We start from the raw sequence: 22983 nt of genomic DNA on the forward strand, positions 1-22983 counted from the left end.
AAAAAGCAAGTTAAACGAGTGAAGCAAGTAAAATTAGCAATAAGTAAGTTACTGAAACACGTTCGGTGAGTCATTTAAAAAAAAGTGGACAAAGCACTGACTTTTCACGCCGTCCATGCGAGTTCGAATCTATCTCGGCTTGGTTTTTAATCCATTTGAGAGAAAGTATTGTTTCTTTTCGCTACAGCTAATCACTCTTTTCGTATTTTTCGCTGTCGTTCACAGTTAAAGTAATTGACTATTCTTATTCTTTCTACGAATGATGGATCTTCTCTTTGGCTTCATGTCAAACATGCACACGTAATGAAAAGACTCTGTCGATAATAATAATAATAATAATAATAATAATAATAATAATAATAATAATAATAATAATAATAATGTCAAATATTACTAGCTAACTCGTGTGTGTATTTCGACAATATAATTTTATATTATTATGTGGAAATAAGTAAGGCTGGCTGGCTCCCCCCCCCACTAATTTTTTTCGATGCGCCTTATGGGTCCACAGTGTCCAACGCTGCCGTGTCGTGACAAAATGCTGTAACTTTGGCGGAGCAGTTTTGCGAAAAAGAGCCGTAATGTTTTCATCTGAAAATGTGATCTGTATCGTGCAGAACCAGTGTATCTTGACTTTAAAAACACGTGGTTACATGTAAGGTTACGTAAATGCATGTTGTGTGATTAAATTTGGTGAAAATTGATTGGTTGACCAGTATTGCCAAGTTACACTTGTTCTACAAGATTTTATATTATTATGTGGAAATAAGTAAGGCTGGCTGGTTCCCCCCCACTATTTTTTTTCGATGCGCCTTATGGGTCCACAGTGTCCAACGCTGTCGTGTCGTGACAAAATGCTGTAACTTTGGCGGAGCAGTTTTGCGAAAAAGAGCTGTAATGTTTTCATCTGAAAATGTGATCTGTATCGTGTAGAACCAGTGTATCTTGACTTTAAAAACACGTGGTTACATGTAAGGTTACGTAAATGCATGTTGTGTGATTACATTTGGTGAAAATTGATTGGTTGACCATTATTGCCCAGTTACACTTGTTCTACACGATACAGATCACATTTTCGGATGAAAACTTTACGGCTCATTTTCGCAAAACTGCTCCGCCAAAGTTACAGCGTTTTGTCATGACACGGCAGAACGTTGGTCCCATCTCACTATCACCTCCTGTTCTCTCGATATAAGTTATCGACATTTTGCCTAAAGAGGGCTCTGCCGTGGCTCCATGACTAACCATGACAATGACTCTTCGTTCATTTTCAATTGAAATTGCTTATTTTTCTGATTACTATGAGTGCATACTGTCCAACGTTGCTCCCATCACTCTATAATTTCCCGTTCTCTCGATATAAATTGCTAATACTTTGTTTGTAGGGGAGATATGGCGTTACAATTATTACGTTTGAAGAAGAATTGAGGAAGATATTGCCTTGCCACAAACAACACCTATTATTATTATTATTATTATTATTATTATTATTATTATTATTATTATTATTATTATTATTATTATTATTATTATTATTATTATTATTACTTCACTTTCAATGTGTAATTTCATATCATCACTAACAATCATCTTCTTCCGATACGAAAATAACTCCCTGCAAAAAAAAAAAAAAAAGCCTGACCGTAGCGAAAGAGCGTGAACCTCTTCTTTATGCGATTAATTGGGTCCAATATTTCAATAAGTCCCTGCACACAAATATCTCAGTAAAAGAGGAAAAGTTATTCAAACTTTCTGAATACCTATTTATGGGCGAAATTTGGTTCCCTTGGAAGTTTTTAAGAGTTTAAAGGGCCGCCATTTTGAACATTTTCATCTGATTATTCTGGTTAACGAACTCATCAAGATATTTCAACAATTAATGTTTGTGCCAAGTTTCGTCTCAATCCGCTGAAAATTAGGGTGGTTATGGCATTCATAAATAGCGTTATATATATATACAGATAGTTAGATGAATAGACACACAGAGGGAGAGAGAAGAGGTGTTTTGCTCCCTGCTCGCACCTGTGGTGCGTCAGAGTTAAACCGGGCCCCTTTGAAAAACGTATTGACCAGCCTAACGTAAACACAAACCTCTTAATTGCTAACGTAGAAACGTGGTCGGGAGGTGTAAAGCATGTAGAAATTGTATTTTTAATAACTATGAGTATGGATTCGAACACCCCACTTCAATGTTTTTCTTTTTACTTTTTGCAGCTACTTCGCAATGTTCAATTTTTATTCTTTACTAATTGCAAATGGCGTTTACATTCAAAATATGAGGAATTTTTTGTGGCATTTGTCGGATATTCTTCTCTTTCAAAATTAAGAAGAGAATAAAAGCAATACGCAAAGACAAAAAGTATTATCAGTACTAAACATTACCAATAATAATTGCTACGAAAGACTAAATACGACCTCTTTTACCATCTCTCATGAACTGTATGTATATTAACAAATTTTTTTAAAAACGTCCTTGACGGGGATTCGAACTCGCGTTCTTTTCATTTGTAAGCCAGCACCTTAGCCACTACACCAAGATCATGGCGTAGTGAGCTTTTAGTTGTCGCCGTATTTGTTGTATTTGAGTTTTATGTTCCCACTTCGACAATTTTTACTCTTTTTTCTAAGTTTAACAGCTGTTTCTGGCTTTCTCTTTCGGTGTCATCCTTTATTTACACTAAGCACTATTCGTATTCACAGCTTGTGTTCCTCTGCAATGTCTTATTCAGATTAAACTTTTCTTTTTGCCCCTCAGTAAACACTTGATTGATTTAATTCTCATACTCTCCACGGATGGAGCGCAGGAATGCCAGACTCGAAAAATAGGTGTACATTTACTTTCCTGACAGATAATACATATCTAATCTTAGTATCTTTGGATAGTCCATGTTGAGAGTCTGTGTGGGCCGTCTAACACCGCCCTTCGATATCTTGTCGTTTTGACAGAATTAGCCTTCAAAGTTCATTTTCCCACCCTTTTGGACGTCCGTAACTCGGTTAGGAGGGAGAGATAGACATTTTTACTTGTTTTCATCTGTAAAATCACCTCCCAACCGTTGTAAACAATCTTTCTTTACACTTTGTATACATATATATATATATATATATATATATATATATATATATATATATATATATATATATGCTAATGTTAAAAGTGGGTCAGAAATGATCCCCTTACAAGCAGAAATTGCCTAGATCATGGGTAGGTAGAAACGACTTTAAGACCATATACTATGTGACCTTCAGGTCTCTTGGTAGGAAGGAATAACAACTTGTTGAAAATTGTTTATAATTGTTTTAATACTTAAGCAATTTTCATGAAACAGAAAGCATTTACTTTGCTATAGTGGAGAATTCACACAAGTACCATTACTTTCTATCAGTTTTTGTAACGTTTGGGAATGTTTGCGATTGACTTATGTAGATACTGCAGGTATATGTTTTGCAGGAACTTGGTAGTAATGTAATTTCCCTGAGCAAAAATTCAACTCTTCCTTCAGAACAATTCGAATTGTGTGTCGGGTAAAATCACTTGCAAGATATCCCTCTTTTGTGATTTCTGAAGACTTCGAGTAAACATTTCCTGAAACACTTGCGCACTTTCTCCGTTCTGGACGTTGAGGAGCGACCAAGTCTAATAACTGTGTCCATTAAATCCGAATGCCAATTCGTCGTGATGTTTGCATCAACGGAGGCACGAGGTCCTTTCACACTTTGCCACTCTATGCTTGTACCACGGACTCTCATACTTCGTCCCGGACAACAGAAAGACCCGCTCACGGAAGGTTAGACGTTGCGCCATGGTTTGCTACTGACACCTGCAATGGCATATATAAAATATCATGTAATAAATTTTACTACTTTTTGTTTCATGAAAATTCATTAAGTATTCAAAATGTTATAAATAGTTTTCAATAGGGAGTTAATTCCCGCCCATCCTATATAGAGAGAGTGAAATATACACGAAATAAGCATACAAGGTGAGTAAAAAGTAAATGGATGATGACTTCTGACTTTAGTTTTTTAATATAAGTCAGATTTTTATGTAAGTTATTAAGTTGAGTTGAGTTGAGTTGATTTTATTTTAGCGTCCCTTTTAGCAGCGAGGCTATATGAGACGTGGACCTACTGATTAACGTGGAATCCGAACTACATGAGCTCCCGCCGGGAATCGAACCCGGGCCTTGTAAGTTATTAAGATAACTACATACTTAAAAACTGTAAAATAACTATAAAAATTAGATCTATTCAAAAATATCATATACGGCCTACTTGGAAAATGGTCATGTGATCATCGAAACAAACAAGTGAGTTTTGTTTCACAGTGTGAATTTCCAAATTATAGTGTAGACTTTCAAATTATACGAATTCGATTCTCAAAGTTGAAGTGTACTTCTATAGTACATCTGTAACTCTTATAGGTTGTAATTCAGTAATAAGATAAAAGATAGAACCTGTTCCCGGGATACTGAATCCTTACCAAAAAGTCATTAGTCACCATCACTCATTGTTTCTGTTCTATGGCGATAAAGGTTGAAATCTAAAATAGTTAACTTGAATAACTTTCGCTTTGAATAAAGGGGAGGAACCCATTCTTGGAATGCTAAATCGATTGCAAAAAAGCGTTTTTTCGATATCTCTGATAGTTTTACTCTATAGAAATCAGCTTTGAAACTGCGTAGTAAATTTCAAACAGTTCCGGTTTTAGTAGAGTGTTGCAGGCTATGAAGCAGTGTTATCTTGAGACCCTGAGTCGATAGTAGAAAATAGGTTATTGCTATATATTGATCTCACAAATTCCAGGCATATTTAACCGCAACATGCAACACCAAATTTGCAGATGCAACCTGCCATGATCATATGACATTAATATATATATATATATATATATATATATATATATATATATATATATATATATATATATATATATGTTAATTATACTCATCCTTTGCTCTTGTTATACAACCACGTTTCGCTTCCCAAAAATCCTTCATCATGTTGATTCTATTCGAAATATCGATGCTCTGTCAGCCTATTTTTATTACTGGCTTGGATGTCTTTGTGTACATCATGAGTTGTATCCACCTTTCAGAGTGGAATGTCTGGAAATCTTTTACGCCGCCACAAAGAGAGATTCTGCATCATGCATTTTTGGACGAAGCAAATTGCAAGTCTAAGACGATTATGTATCACATCAACTTAGCTAGTAGTTTGGATATATTAACTTCCAAAGTTCATTTTCCCAAGCTTTCGGCAGCATGTACCTGCAAAATAAATATATTTTAAGAAAATGTTTACTGTGATTTTTTCCTTGTCTCTATGAGTAAATTCACCTGCCGAGCATTTTAACGGCGTTTAGAAACTTTGTAGATTTGAGTGGTGTGTGAAATTAATTATAGTTTCTTAAATGTAGATTGCTTTCTTATTCTTAGAATGGATATAGTCTTGTCAGGAGCAACCTACCTTGTTGGGGAAAATTCAATTTACAAAGTAGGAGTTACTGTTCTTGTTTAATCTTAATTAGTACTATTATTGTTGCTATTGAGTTATTGTTCTGATTCTTGTGTAACCTTCGAGAATAGTAGTCTGGAGGAAAAACCCTACTTTTGGACCAAACCAAAAATTTCAGTATGTCTAATGTTTTCAGCGGTTTTTACCTCATTTGAGGGTGCTGAATCTGAATCTGTCGGGTGTACACATGTACACCTTGAGCATTTTGAGTAATTCAAGATGGCGGCCAATATGGCGGCTGTAAAAGTGACAGGAATATTTTTGTATATTTTATCAAGATGGATATCAAATTATATGTTTCTTGGGTTGTAGATTCCAATAATAAAGTCAAAAGCTTATGAATTTGATAAAAATCAAGATGTTCAATATGGCGCCCAATATGGCGGCTGCAAAAGAAGTTTATGTTGTCATTTCTGAAATTTAAAAAAAAAATTACTGACATGAGTAATAATAAATCGTAAAATCTTAATTTTGTGCTCTCAGATGGCAACAGTTTCATAGAATTTAGGAAAAATATCTCAGAAACAAAATAAGAGATACTTCCAAGTGAAATACTAGAACGATTTATGAAAGACGAACATGTTCTGCGTCACAAACGAGGTATCTGGAGCGTTATGGCCATGAACCAGGAGGAATAATCGGACTTACACTAAATCCATCAGCAGTGAAGCAATGGGCTTTCAGCCTTCACACCTGCAGTCGTTTAGTAAATGACATTTATGTCATGAGAGATGCTGGACGAGATATGGAAATAACTAAGCATAAGGAAGGAATGCCATCTCGAGTAAGAGGATATGCTGCAGACTGAATTATGTTAAAGGAATAGCTGTCTCATTGTATAGATCCTCTGAAGACCGATGCTCACCCAAAAACTATTGTGAATATTGTGACAGGGAAAATTTGTTCCCAGAAAGTGAATGTTGATAATGCTGTTGAGATAGGTGAGAAGGCATTGTGTTCTTACGAAGAAAAACTACCAACTGGTTTTCACGATCCAATCTAAACAACGGTTCGTAATGTTTCCTGCGATGACGTCAAAAGAACAGCTAGTATTGGTGTCATTGACACAGAACTCCTGTAAACGCGTGCAATGTGTCTCACATCTACAAGATACATTGATGCTAAAAAAGTGATTTCATATGAGCTTGCCACTGTCCTCACATCTTTGTTTGATGAATATGGGACTCCCAGGTTCTGCAAAAGTAAGTCAAACTGAAGCAAATATTACAGGTAGAGAAGTCTATGAGATCGTACAAGCACGAAGATGCTATCATACTTGATGGTTGTGCTGTTTTGTGGGTGATCAACTGGCCATCTAACGGAACTGTTCTCGACTTCATAAAATTGTATCGGTCATATGTGCTTGAAAAATTGAACAAATGCAACGTGTACCTGACATTTGACAAATACAAGGGGTACAGCACCAAAGGAGGAATAAGAAGCGTCAGAACAAGATCAACATGTAGCAGGTATCATAAATTGTATTTCAACACGTCCTTGCCCTCCCAAGAAGTTGTGCTGAATGTTACGACGAATAAGGTACAACTAGTACAGCTGATCTGCGAGTATCTAATGACAGAAGGGTTGCCATCAGATTCCAACAAAAATCTATTTATCATTGGACCAGAAGATGTTACAACAGAAATAACTGCTGATTGTATCAAGGAACGTCCAGATATGAAAAAGAAGAGGCTGATATCATAATTATCACACAAGTAGTGATGGTAGCCAATCAGCTGGACAGAAATTGTACAATAAATGTAATTAGTGATGACACGGATATTCTTCTTCTTCTGATGCACCACTACCACAGACAAAAACTTACTTGTAACATTTTTATGGAGGCAACTCAAAGTCATAGAGAAGTTATTGACATTGGATTGTCTGTGTCTAAACACCGTGATATTGTTTCAAACTTACTAGCACTTCATTCTCTTTCTGGCTGCGATACAGTTCCTACTCTTTATGGCATTGGAAAGCAGAAGGCAATGAAAGTACTACAAAGTGGGAAGGAGCTTCAAAAGCTTGGAAATAAGACATCACTACTTGAATATGTGATTCAGGAGGCAACTGACTTTATAGCTTCTTGCTATGGTAGTAGGATAACTGGCCATACAATGTCTGATGTCAGAAGAGATGTCTGGCTGAAGAAATTGTCAAAGAAGACTGCCGAATCCCGAAATTGAAGAGCTTGCCACCAACTATGGAGGCATTCTCTGAAAATGTAAAAAAAGACCTCATTTCCAGGCTTGTGTTTGGAAACAGATAAACCAGACACACCAGACATGGATCCGACATATTTTGGGTGGTATCGTGATGAGTTGAACAAAACATTGGAACCAGTTGTGTACCACCGGGAACTGTGATGGCACCGAAAGACATATTAAAGATGGTGAGTTGCGGCTGTTCTTCTGAAAACATGTGTAAAGGACGTTGTGGCTGTGTGGCAAATCATAATAGCTGCACTAACTTCTGCAATTGTGAAGCCTCTAAACGATGCCAGAATATTTTCACACGTCAAAATACTAGGAATCTAGAAGACAAAAACATGGATATTTCTTCTGACGAAGACTGACAAGTGACTGATCTGTTATATTTGTTATTTTCTTGTGGAGTAACATAGAAACATCGGCATTTTGTATTGTAAATGTACATATTTCGCATTAATGTGGCCAACAAGATAATTCTTGATTAAGAAAACGTCCAGGAAAAAAATATAAGAAAATCTTCAAACCTAAGCTTGTGTTGTTTGTTTTCTTTTGCACACAGAAAGAAATGGTTTTGTAAATAAATATAGAGAAGCCCGAAATGTGGGGAAAAAATGTTCCGGAGCGCAAACAAGGTGAGAAGCATCAACACCGAATCCAAAATTTCAGTGTATCAGATATTGTTCTAAGTATGTACCTAGCTCGAGGGTCGCGAATCTGAATATTCCATATTGAATATATTGATTTCTATCAATTTCATAAGGTTTTTGAAGTAACTATTGAAATCTACAGCCCAAAAAACATAATTCGATACCCATGTCGATACAATACTCCAAAAATATTCTTGTCAATTTTACGGCGCCATATTGGGTGCCATATTGAATATCTCGATTTGTATCAATTTCATAACATTTTTCACATTATTATTGGAATCTGGAACCCACAAAACATATAATTTGATACCCATCTTGATAAAATATACAAAAATATTCCTATCAATTTTACAGGCGCCATCTTGGCCGCCATCTTGAATTACTCGAAACCCTCAAGGTGTACATTTGTACACCCAGCAGATTCAGATTCAGCACCCTCAAATTAGCTAAAAGCCACCGAGAAACTTTAGACATACTGAAATTTTTAGTTTCGATGGATTTCCTCCAGACTATAGTCCTTGTACATTAGTATTAGTAAAATTTTAGTATTGTTATTAGTATATTGTGACAGTTGCCTCATATTCATTTTTATTTAATTTTAAATAAATTATTTTAATTCAATTATCCATATAATTAAAACATCGTTAATGAATATCATTTTAAATTTTGTGTGTTTAAAAAGTAAAGTTAACTGAAATAGCATTCTTTATTTTCTTTCATTATCTAAATGTAAGATGCTTTCTTTTTATTCTGTATACCTGTCGTTGCGGCAAGGACATTTAAACCACCCTTCTTTTGTCTCTTAATACTCCGATGAACGTTTGAAGCCACACAAAGACCACACATACAGAGGACCCTTAATGAGCCCAAGGAAAGAAACAGAAGAGCTTTTAGCTTTTTTTGTGAAAAAGGAGAAAAATAGTAAAGTTTGCACAAACTGAATAGAATCGAAGTGGAAAATAATCCCTATGAATTTGTTAAACTCACAGCCTCGTCAGCATGTCTCCACGTAGAATCTAGATAAAATGTTGACACAGGTCTGTAAGTTGGTCCAAGAGCACGAACGAGACAGAAAGTCGCCAAATAAACTCCCATAAAAATTTTCGATATACTTGTGAAATTTAAGCACCGTAAATGGGCGGATACGAATAAAATAGAATTGAGGACCCCAAAATAATTTGATGAATAATTTGAGAACAGAATTAGGGAGACCAGAAACGCAGATGGAAGCGTGTCTTAAAATATCGGCGAGTTGAGATTTCAAAATTTCAAGTCAGTCTTAGTCAAGTCAAAAAACCGGGAACCAGTGCGTCTAAAACATTCATACTCGGAAAACACAAACACACACACTACATTAAGTTTCACACGTTAATTAAGAAACAGTATGCGAGGCTAGGTTAAAGAGTAGCCCAGTGAACGATAAATCGGCGGAACTAAAGTACAGGCATTTACAGTATACGTAGATTTTCTTCAACTAAGAAAAACTTCGAAATTCCAAAATCCCGCAAAACGTTTACAGACATTTTCTATGAGTGATACATTTTCACGCGCTTACATATATTTACGAAAAAATCCGCACAGCGAGCATTAACGAACTGATTTCGCTAAGGTTACTAACGACTCGTAAAAACAAACTTGAACGTTGCTTACACACTTTCAGACAGCACTTAGACTAGCCCTAACAATACGCAATTAGTTTAAATTGCCATGAACATTTCCTAAGAACACTTAATATAATTAGTCCGTGAGACACTACACTCACGACACAAAGAGTGATGGTGCAGTGTAATAATTGAAGTTGTTAATGCAGAAAAGTGAGTTGTTGAAGAGATGGATCGACGGAACAGAGCTTGCTTCGATGGACATGGACAGACCAAGGAGCGCCGCCCCTGGCAGTTTAGGAGGAAGGCCCAGGAGAAGTCCGAGGAGAGAACTCAGAACCCAAGACATTCGTTGTGTAGGCATGAAGTGAGGAAACGTAGGGACTTCTGTGTATGTGTGATCAGTGCAGTAGTAACAACGAAAGTGGTCAGCGCCTTGGCAACAACGTGTGTGGTCAAGGCAGTAGTGACAACGAAAGGTAGGACCCATCTAAATTATTTATTGGCATGAAAAGGGAAATTCTCAGCAGTAAATAAAAATGCAAAACGCTGTACAACAATTAAAACCGGAAATAATTGAGATTTCCAAGCATAATTTCATGTCATTGAGAATAGATACTATGATTCGAACTTTAGCTATCAAAGATTAGAATTTTTACCTTAAAGTCAGTCCACATTGAACTATAGAGACACTTTGGCAATTTTATTTATATAGCATGTGGTATTAGTGACCGCATCATTCTCATTAAATAGATATTAATTCATATATATATATATATATATATATATATATATATATATATATATATATATATATATATATATATATATATATGTATGTGTGTGTGTGTGTGTGTGTGTGTGCGTGTGTGTGAGTGTCATTTAAGAAGTATAATTGCGGATAAAGAGAGATAAACTAAATGTAAACAAAATAACATGTAGATTTTAGTGGCTGGAATTGTGCAATTTTTGATAAAAGATGATAATCTAAGTATTCAAATTAGAATATTTAAATTTGTATGAAGTGAAAGTGCGTCATCTAAGCTATTGACAGGCATTCTTTTGATGTAAGAGAATTAAAAACAGATTGATATTTTTTGAAGTGTAATCAGTGTATTGTTTAAATTGTATGAAATCACTGTTTGTAAAGTCATTTACATAGGAATTGGTAAGTGGTTGAATTTATTTCAATCAATATGGTAATAGGAGCTTAGTAAAAAATCTGCAGTCATGTCTCAATGAAAGTATTCGACGTAAAAACCTTAAAGGTTAATTAGTAATTAGAAAAACGCGAATAGTCTCACGATCAGACATTTTTGTGTTAGAGGTACGGAATCCGCCAATAAAACGGAAAAGACATTTCATTTTGTCATAAAAAGTATATATTGGCAATAACCATGAAGTAGGCTAAGCAAAGCCGTATTTAATAAATTATTCTGATCCTCCAACCAATAGAGCGATCAGAAGTCTATGCGCATAGATCACACTAATGACGACAACCTACGGCTATATGCGTATGTTACTGTTGCAACATAAGGAAAACTATGGAAAATAGACACATTTGTCTAAAATTCTTTTAAAAGACATCTTTGAATTTATTATGAATATTTGAGTATTAATTGTATTCTGTGTATGTATGCATGCCTATATTTATGATTTATCTATGTATACTTGTGTCTTAATATTTTCAATATTCGCCAATATGTGTGTATATATGTTATGCATGGTTAAATCACAATATTACTCGCATTGATATTATGTATGATGTATTCTTGTTGTTTATGTTAATATCAGATATAATATCAGGTGTAATTATCTCCAATTCTCAGTTATGATTAGAAACGATTAGAAGTCAGGCATAGGCTTACTTAGTTTCTTTAGGTCATTCTATTTTTCTTTCAAATTTCTCACTAAATCCTAAATCAAGGTCATGACTTATTTCAGCTTATTTCGATTTATTTCAACGTATTCCAACTTATTCTGGATTATTCCACTATATATTTTTTTATTTTGCTTAAATTAAATCGTAAATAATTAAATTTAGGTTCCATCAGACTACACCAATCTTACATTCATAATTTTAGAAATATCATTAGTCATAAAGTATCAGCTGATCAACGCTAATCATATGTTTATCATCCAATGTTACGTAAATAAGTATTTTCAAATGTTAGGTTGTAAATTATCCAGCTTGTATTGTGCATAATTATAAGAGCTCACTATGTAAGGATAATCAATCGTAAATTTCAGGTAGGACTGGTTACGGATATCGATTTCACTAGTTTGTTTATATATGTCAAGTTACTTATAATAATTCATTCAAGCTGTAGGTCAAGAAAGAAAACAGAGATGCAATTCACTTAAATTAATTTTGTTGCTAAGGCCTTCTACCTTATTCTTCATATTTGTTATCACAAAATTCCAAATGCAGTGTTAATTTTCGTTATACTCGATTTTTTTTTAAATATTTTTTTATCTAAACATTTTTTTTACTCATTAAAGCTTTTATTGTTTTGTTAATCTAAATTAATGAACTTTTTCTTTCATTAACAAACAACCTCAAGAATAACATTTTTTGAGTCTGTTAGATAAACTAATAAGGCAATGTAGGCAATTTTCTAATTCTATCTACCATGGACTGAATTGAACTGACTTTCATGATTTTCAATCAAAATTTTAAATTCAAGATACCTGTTTATTTTTACATTATTATTATTATTATTATTATTATTATTATTATTATTATTATTATTATTATTATTATTATTATTATTATTATTATTATTATTATTATCCAATTTTCACCGAAAGTGAAAATCAGTCTAGTTCACCCCTACAAACCAGAAATTAGAGCAAAATTCCTTTTCAGCATTGCAGCATGTGAATACACGGATACAGATGCAAATAAAATAAATTTCCGTTTGCTCTCGGTTTAGGGGATCATATTTCCCTAAAGCCCTGGAATACCACGGGGAGATAGGATTTCCAAATCGCGAAATCAATCTTCATCGAGTCATAAACCATTTTAGTTCCAAGAACGGAGACTAAAAAGGTGGTGTACTTGATAGCAATTGTAGTACCCGGAACACGATCCCAAAACCCCACTCTAATGATTTTAACATTTGGCGCTTCGAAGAACCACCCCTTTTGCATCTCTCTCTCTCTCTCTCTCTCTCTCTCTCTCTCTCTCTTTTAATTTTTAATTTTTACAATATTTTAATAAATTTCTATGAATAAACAAGATCTGTGTGAATAATAATAATGTAATAATACATTAATGAAAATTAAACTAAACCATGAAAATAACATAACAATATCAATAATAATAGGGTCTACTAATAAAGATATTAACGAGAACAGTAACTCGTCATACTTTACTGTGTAAAGGGACTTTTCGCCTGCTTAGTATGTTTTTTTTTTCTGTATACATATTTTCCATTGAAAATGAAATCTTTGATTTTAGCGTCCCACGATTAAGCCCAGGCCAAGGGAGACGATGATTTAAAAAAGTTAATATTGATGGCATAATTGGTTTAATGAGAAAGTGGGAGAAAATGGAAGTACATAGAGAAAATCCATGAGCACGATGTTGTCCACCACAAACTAATTTGGCCGTTAATAAAAAAGAATCGCCCCAACTAACTACTGTTCGCCATGGGTTCCTTACGTATTTTCTATGTAATCCAAACACGACAGGGACACGAACACAGAAATATCGAAGAGTGTTAAAATTCCGACCATGCCCTTTGGAGAGATTCGAATCCTCAATGGATTTCACCTTATAAGCGTCAGCCTAACGCCTCAGACCGCTCGGCTACACACACCAGATAACAGACCGAACCATGCACCCCGCGCACCAGAGGTAAGCCCTTTATCACTGAGCCTCCGTGCTCCCAAACATTCTCATTCATGGTTGTTTCTTATTTATTTATTTATTTATTTATTTATTTATTTATTTATTGTTTTTTCATGTATAAATGGGTGATTTAACCGTGTAGAATGTTCTTATCTTGAAAGTGTGTATGATAGTATTTTATTTCAATTTAGTTTATAGTTTAATGTTGAGATAGATTAAAACATGTGATATTTCTGGGAATATTCATGGTGTACTGTTGATATTTGAATACAGATTTATGAGGTTAAGAACTAACGAATTTTAAGAGATTTAATGAATGGTGCAGGCATTTTTTTCGTGAGTCATGTATTGGTTTCCTGGAATAAAGTGTGCACTGTATGGAGAGACCCTATATCGTTTTCAGTCACTGAAGTATGACTCAGAGTACATTAATTTTTCCTGTAATTTCACCCTAATAATGCAACTCTGTGAAAATTATTCAACTTCATCTCAATAAACCCAAACAAAATGTTTTCCAATTACCGTATGCGAAATTCAAAAGTTGTGTTACCGAGATTGTAATTAACACTTAAATTTATTATTATTATTTTGTAAAAAACGAAGAAAAGAAAACTTACGGGGACTACTTAGTTAATTAGAAATGAGAGCGATATCAAAATTTTAGCTTCATGTTTCGTACTTTGGTATCTCAAGTGAATAGAGAAATTATGATAGATGAAAATTAATTAATAATGAAAAAAAAGCACTTGATGGAATGATAAAGTGAAGATAAACATAAAATTCTATACAAATCCCGTGCATATCGTTCAGTGAGACTTTATTTTTGTAACACAATGGAATAAATCTATATTGTATACTTCCAAAACTTCAAATGACAAAAAAAGTGTGCAAAGGCACATAGACGAGAAATAACATTTCCTTGAATAATCTAGTTAAACAACTTTTTTGATTCTCATACTTCAGCGTTTTTAGTTGCAACAATTCTATAATTTAATGAATGCTGAATGCTAAGCCATTTTAGGGTTTAGGGGGCGCGGTGGCTCAGTGGTAGAGCGTTCACCTCCGGTGCTTTCGGTCCCTAGTTCGATTCCAGCTCGCGTCGTGTGGACTTTGTGGTGAACAAACACCGTGCTCGTGGGTTTTGTCGGTGTTCTCCCGTTTCCTCCCACTTTCTTCACTCCACCATTTCATTCATTTCTCATCATCACCGTCTCTTTTGGCCTGACGGGCGTAACTGTGGGACGTAAAACTGAAAGATTTCATTACATTTCATTTTAGGGTTTTCTGTACTTGCAAATGTAACATGCAAGTAGCTACTTTTATTTCCTAAATGTTCACTACTTGACTGGCTCTTTTATTGTTCACGGTGACTGTCTGAGACTTTTGCACGCGCTGTCACGCAGTCTTGTGGTTAGAAAAGATCTTCGCATTAGAGCAACTATGACGTCGAAGCCTCGTGTACTGATGACGTCATGTAATGGAGAAGTCAGCTGGATTTTTGGCGAAAAATCAATAGACCCTCCGTTGTTACGCGTGGAGATCAAAAGAGGAGAGATGACGTCAAGGGATTTGTTCGCAATTTCCTCCCATTAGGGTGCATCCGTGACGTCGAATACGCACTCTATTATAGATGGACATATTGTACTGTTAGAAGAAAGTAAATAAACGAAAGAGTGCTTAAATTAATTTATATGTTAATGGTCTACTAGTTTTGATAATGTTTGGTCACCAACAAGCCTCCCACAGTTTTTTTTTTTTTTTTAAGTATCGACATCTACTTTACGCACATACAAAATATTAGGAAATTTTGAATTGATTACAAATGTTTGACTTTCCTGTCAGACACATTAGGATTTCCTTTACAAAATACATGTGGTTAATAACGCTATGTTTAGAAGGGGAAGTCTGTGGGTTCTTCTTCGTTTTAAAATTTTCTAAATAACGACTTTTTTTTTTTTTTTTTTTACAGTATGTTACAATTTTATTTACATACATCCGAATTCAAAAGAAAAGCAGTGGTGGCAAAAATAAGAACAGATTGTCGGAGGGGTAAGGTAGGCCTAATACCACAACAGACATTCCGAGAGAGTCACCTAGAGGCCATACCGTTCAACGTACCTCACTTAAATTTTAAACTGAATGCTTTTCTGTCAAGGGTTTCTCCAGGTGGGTTTACCGAATTTTCTTCCTGCTCTAAAAATAAGGGTAGTTTACTTAAGACTATCTTTTTTTTTTTCTTAATGCAATTTTCTCAAACACTGTTCAAACGATTTTGTTTATATTTCAAAAATGATTTTTCCAAAAAACAACCCTCCGTGTGGTATGTCATTTGTATGGGAAAAATCGAGAAAGGGAAGTTTATTTTAGGAGCTGAGATTTTTTCGGACGATTTCTTGAAAAACGACGCAGAAAATTTTCTACATATTTTATAAATAAGTATTTCATTAAGAACATAGCAATGTAGTGTAACTCACTTGTGATGCAAAGATGTACTAGGGGTAGTTTCTTCTTGGGTATGAGTTTTCTTGGACGATTTTCACAAATAAGACTCAGCTGATTTGGTTCGTATTTTATAAATAAATATTTCATTAATTACAGGACAATATAACATAACTTATTTGCCCTGCAAACATGTGCGAGGGGTAGTTTCTTTGTGGGATGAGATATTTTCGGACGATTTTCTGAGAACAGTGTTGAGAAGAACAATTTCAAATTCTGAGTTAATGTTAATTTTGTTGTAACATTTACGCAAGATGTATAATGTAAGCAAAAAGCTTTTTTTTTTTTTTCATGTTACAACTTTGTTAAAATTGAATATTAACTTTCCATATACGGAAACATTACCATTTCCGGTGTCAGTGTGAACACTGTAACTGTATTTTCTTCGCTAACATGTCAATATTTTCTTTCAAATCGGATGATACTATTTGCAGGTAGTTTTCAAAACGTGTGTCGGTGAGTCAATTCCTTAATTTTATTTCGCGTTCTTCATTTTAGATAAGAGTTTCTCACATGCATAATTGTAAGTGTATTGAATAGTGATGTAATAAACAAAGTATGATGGTATAAAACAGCGAGTTCTGTTTATTCCCACATATTTAGAGTATAGACTAATCCTATCAGGCTCATACCGTTAAATTTCCTTTGAGTTCAATATCACACTGCAATTCAATAAATTCCATTTGCAGGTTGCCGGAGGCATCTTTTACGTCCACAATGAAATGATAGGAGAATATTTAAACATGCTGGTATGTGAGCAGAAATCTAGAAATCTTGTAGCGAAACCATCATAGTGCGGATTTCTCTACTCTTTCTCTTAAGCTTTTCCTACCAAGTTTTTGATGTATTACATAATTTCCTATCCTATCCTTTCTTGTCTTTCCCAAAATTGTTCTTAGGAATTTCGTCTCCGACGCCTGAAGCCTGCTCCAGTCTTTCTCGCTCATTACCCACGTCTCCGCTGCACATGCTACTGTAATAGGTAGAAAATATGTCTCGACAAACAGTAAATGTAACTTTCTTGGTACCTTCCTATCCCATGATCGTACTTTCACATGTTGATAAAATCTTTCCCCTTTCCTCAATTTGTTTGTAATTTCCTCCTGCTACCTTCATTTGTTGTTTATTTTTGTCCCCAAATACACAAAACTATCCACTTCCTTCTTTATTTTTCCTGTTCCTAGTTTAATATTTCCACTTCTTCCTTTATTATTTTGCTTTTAGACTTACTTATATTCAGCCTATATTTCTGTGTGCTTTCCTTCCATGCTTCTAATTCGTCTTGTATTTCTTTCTTACTCCCCTCATAACATCACTTCATCGGCATGGATCAGCATTAAGGCGTCTGTTACATTTTCTTCGACTCTTCGTTTTATGCCTTTCGGTACTATACTAGACAATACTGATGACAGTGTGCCATTTTGCTTGAAATCTTTCTGTATATTAAACAATTCTGTCATTCCTGCTATTATTCTCACTGTGCATTCATGTCTTCTTTAGAGCTCTTTTATCCACTCAATGTGTTTATATTATTGATTCGTTATAATTCTAATTCTATTTCCAAATATTATTTGTTCTAATTCCAGACTAAATTTTTCCCTTAGTATTGTATCGTACGCTAATTTGATGTCCATAAACACTATATGCATATTCTCTCCGTGTTCCCAATGTTTCTCTATTAATTTTCGTGAGGAAAAAAATGAGCCTACAATTCATTTCCATTTTCTGAACACATGTTGCTCTTCATCTACCGTGTCATATTTTTTTCTTTAACTCTTGTTCGGGATGATTCTCCCAAAGACCTTCCTTACATGATCGATCAACGTTACTCCTCTATAGTCGTTAAGTATTTCTATTTCCCTTCTCAAAATTTGATATTATGCCTCCTCCTCCCCAATCTTTTAAATTTTTTTCTTCTTTCAAGATGCATTTCAATAACCAATAACAAATGTAGCCCTGGCGGATCTTCTGCTTTACCATTTCTATCATAGTTTTTATCTGGTCCTACATTTTTTCCCACCCTCATTTGTTTCAGGGTTTCCTCTACTTCTATCATCAGCAGCTTTTTGTGGTTTTTGCTGCATCTCCTATTTTCTCCTTTTTTCCTCTTTATTCTTTCCAATTTCAACCCTGTTCAATAGTTCCATGAAGTGTTCCATCCACACTTCTCTCATTTGCTGTGCTGTCCTTATTTTATCTTCTGTCATCGTCCTCAGCGCTTCTTATTCCGCCTTTTTTTTTTCCTTGAAATTTTTCTCCAATTTCTTTGTTTGCTTCTCTCATTTTCATTTTCGTGGTTTATAGTTCTCTCTTTCAGGTTTTCCATATATTTTTATATCTCCTTCTCACTTCATTTTCCACCATTCCGTCAAAGCATCATTCTTTGTCCTCACTGTTTCGAGTGTTTCCTCATTTCATCTTGGTGTATGTTCCTTCCTTTTAAAACCTTTTGTTTTATCTCATATATCTTTACCAGTGCTATTTTAGGAAAATAATTTAAAATTTCCATTTGTTTGACGTTTATCGTAACATAAGAAACTTAGTAAACTAATGAAAATTAATGCTTAAAAACAGTGCATGTGTTAACTTTTAATATATATATATATATATATATATATATATATATATATATATATATATATATAAGCAAACATGCCTCAACAGGACTAATAGTGTTAAAATAGTTATTTTTGATTCGGGAAATAATAATAATTTAAACAGTTGAGTTTCGTTTCACACTGTGAAACTATGATTAATTCAATACTCAAACTAGAGGTAGTACATCTATAACTACTGGTGCAGTGGAGCAAAGATCAAAGACAGATTCTGTTACTCGGACAGTGGATCCAAATCAAAGAATCATTATTCGCTATATCTTATTCTGTCTGCTTTATGAGGGTTAAAATTAAAACTGGAAGTGATAATTAATTTCTATCATTACGGTTGCAATAACAATAATAAAACCAGAGATGAAAGATATTCTTGGTACTCAATCCATATAAAAAAAATCAGGTTATCATTAACTATTTCCAATTTATAAATTATGCGATCAGTGTTCTAATCGAATAAACATAAAATTTCAGCACTTTTGATTTTAACAGATAGATAAAGGTTGAGCCAATTGCCATTCTTAGGGTTTAAATGTGTCAACTAAACGTTCTTGCTCTATGGGATACCTGTACCCATACTTAGTACTGCTTGAAACCGGAAGTACTAAAAAATTCCAACCAATTCCGGTCTTGAAAGAATGTTGGAGATAGCGACGGTATGTTTCTTTGAGACATTGAATCGATTGCAAGAAACCACTTGTCGCTGTCTATTACCATTTTTGTTCACGGTGAAACACGTTGAAAAAGGAAATGGTTAATTTCAACCCCTTTCGGTTTGAATAACAACTTAACGGAGGAGATGGAACCTATTCTTGGGACTGAATCGATTACAGACAACCTTTCTTGATATACCTTACTGTTCTTGCTCGGGTACCTGCCGATAGACAGACAGATGGACGGACGAATGGACAGACATAGCGGACACATATGCATACAATAGTTTGAAAATCTAAAAATGCAGAGCAATATAGAGAGAAGTGCAATGTTTCTGCGACTTCCGACTGGAAAAAAAAAACAATGATTTAAAAATGCAGTATGGTATTTAATGTAATGCGTTATTTCTGTCGGATAAATTCTACTTTAGCGAATATTTTTTAATTAGTTATGTATCTTTTGTCTCAATATTTTTTACTCCTTTTACCTTAACATTGGACCATATTGTTATCCGAAACTTAATTATTGTCGTCAATTCCCTCAAAAGAAATAAATTTTGATCTACGTAGTTCACTGCGTCTAGATATAAAGTCAATGTCAAATTATTGTCTAAAAGGACAAAATGGAAATGTGATGCAAAAATTTACTTACCCTATGTAGAGTGTGTCGTGGGCGGGAAAGCGTCGCTTCCTTTCGTCATTGTGTGGGATTTATGGAAATGTGACGGCGTGGGATTTGGAGAGTTTCTGCACTCCCCACCTACACAAAGTTTCTGCCACCGTTGGCTGTCGCTGCTAATGGACTTTCGAGAGCATGGGTGTCAATATCGATGCCACAAAGACTACAGGGCGGAAGAACAAGGAGAAAACTGTATTAGTTAAAAGATTATGTCCGTGTATATATATATACACTGTATAGATCCTTTTCATTTTAGTGGAAACACCTGGACCTGAAAACACGTAAGATGATAGGGTTGGCAACGGTCATGCAGCAACCGTAGAGCCGGGCTGTTTCTGGTGGTGTGTAAGGGTAAGCTCTGAACTCTATGAAGATCAATAAAATGTCAGGCCGTGAACCGAGCAGATAGTGATAGTGTAAATGAACAATATCTCTGAGTTCCAAAGAGGCCAAATTTTGGTTTTCGGTTATGTGGTAACGGAAATGGAAAGCGTATGGGGTGTATCGTAAGGAACAGTGTCGAAAGTGATGAAGGCCTACAAAACTTACAGCAAAACCACATCGGCGAAGAGAAACGGAAGCCGGAAGAAAACCCTTAGGGACGAGTCTCACCAAGCACTAAAGCGGACTATCGCTCAGAAATGTCACGACATTACGGTGCAAGTGACAAAGAAACTCAAGCAGTGCTTTCCACACCCTGTGTCGATAATCACAGCGCGCTACGAGTTATATAACATGGACATACGGGGCCGAGTTGGACTGGCGAAACTGCCAATGAGGTACTATAACGCTTTAGTACCAGTATAATGGTACTGCGAACATGCGATATAGACCGCTGATGACTGAAAATGTGCGATATGGTTGTATGAGTTATCGTTCACTTTATTTCAAACCGAGATTGTGTGTATGTATGGCGGACGCCCAAAGATGTGTATGATCCACAGTGTCTTCACCCAACACTGGAACATGGTGGCGGCTCTATGATGCTATGAGCTGCAATATCCTGATTTTCAATAGATCCTGTGCCGGTGCTTATCGGTCGCGTCACTGTTAGTGGTGTAGGTCGGGTAAATACCAAGTGGAAAGGTAAAAAAAAATAATGAAGTTTTGCCTAAGAATTTTCCCTTTCTTTATTTAATCACCGAAAACTGAATAGTTTACAAAATAAATAAATAAATAATAATATTTGTGAAGTTGTTTGAATTTTTATCTATTGGTTAATGTTTATATACAAAAGCAATCAACATTACCTATTGGTGATTGATCAGTTGAATGTTGTCACTTCCCTTTACTTTCTCTTCAATAGCTTTTGCCTAACGGAAGTACAGTGAAACAGAAGTAAAGTGATGTCGTACAGGCTCGGTATTCATGGCTTAATGAACTGAAAAGAGCCAATACAGCACCTAAAACTTAATGAACGGAAAGATACAGCACCTAAAACTTCTGTTTCTACTTATGGTTCGTCGAGCCTATTTCAGCACACCCATCAACTATCGCCTATTTACAGGATCAAAAAAATAAAAATAAAAAAATAAAAAAAAAACTAGTTGCATTACGAACAGATATAGTAAATAAATATCATTCTTCAAATTGGCAAAATTAATATAAGGGATGAACATGTGATTTTAGAAGGTAATAAAGAAAACAAAATCTTTCTCAGTTTATTTGAATGAAAATTGATATTTGTATTAATAATGGCTACAACAAACGGAACCAGATTCAGTATGGTAAATAATTATTTCTAAATATAACCAACTGTTTTTTTGCTAATTTTAAGGTATTCTTGTACATATAGACAGTCCTCGAGTTACATAAATATATCCGATATAAATAAAATTTAAGAACAGTATCTAGAGTAAGAAGTAGTATTAAATTTCTAAAGTCTATTTTGAGAGTAAACCATGAACCGATTAGGTAACAACCTATTTCTGGACTGTTATTAGTTTTTTTTTCTTTTAACCATCGACGTTGTAAGTGTTGGCAAGGTTGTGGTTCAACAATTTCTTGTTTATATTTTAGATGAAACGAAGTTTAATATTGTGATGCTTAAATACGCTATATATATACACACTATGCGATCAAAAGTATCCGGACACCCCCAAAAGCATACGTTTTTCATATTAGGTGCATTGTGCTGCCACCTACTGCCAGGTACTCATTATCAGCGACATCAGTAGTCATTAGACATCGTGAGAAAGCAGAATGCGGCGCGCCGCGGAACTCACGGACTTCGAACGTGATCAGGTGATTGGGTGTCACTTGTGTCAGAAGTCTCCGTGTCTGACGCGAGATTTCCACACTCCTACACATTCCTAGGTCCACTGTGTCTGATGTGATAGTAAAGTGAAAACGTGAAGGGACACGTACAGCACAAAAGCGTACAGGGCGTTCTCGTCTGTTGGCTGACAGAGACCGTTGAAGAGGGTCGTAAAGTGTAATAGGCAGACATCTATCCAGACCATCACACAGGAATTCCAAATTGCATCAGGATCCACTCCAAGTACTTTGACAGTTAGGAGTGAGCTGAGAAAATTTTTTCTAGAATTTTTATATCCAGATTTTTTTTCAGAAATCCAGAATAGAATCCAGAATTTTTCTATCGAGCTCTCAGCGAGTTATGGGCTGCCCCTCCGACCTTGGCTAGCAGGATCCGAATTCAGGAACTTAAGAGTCGGTTGCGTCAACTAGATTCACATGCATCAATACAAG

This window comes from Thermobia domestica, chromosome 6, assembly GCF_964235325.1.
Source record: "Thermobia domestica chromosome 6, izTheDome1.hap1.1, whole genome shotgun sequence".
Lineage (NCBI taxonomy): Eukaryota > Metazoa > Arthropoda > Insecta > Zygentoma > Lepismatidae > Thermobia > Thermobia domestica.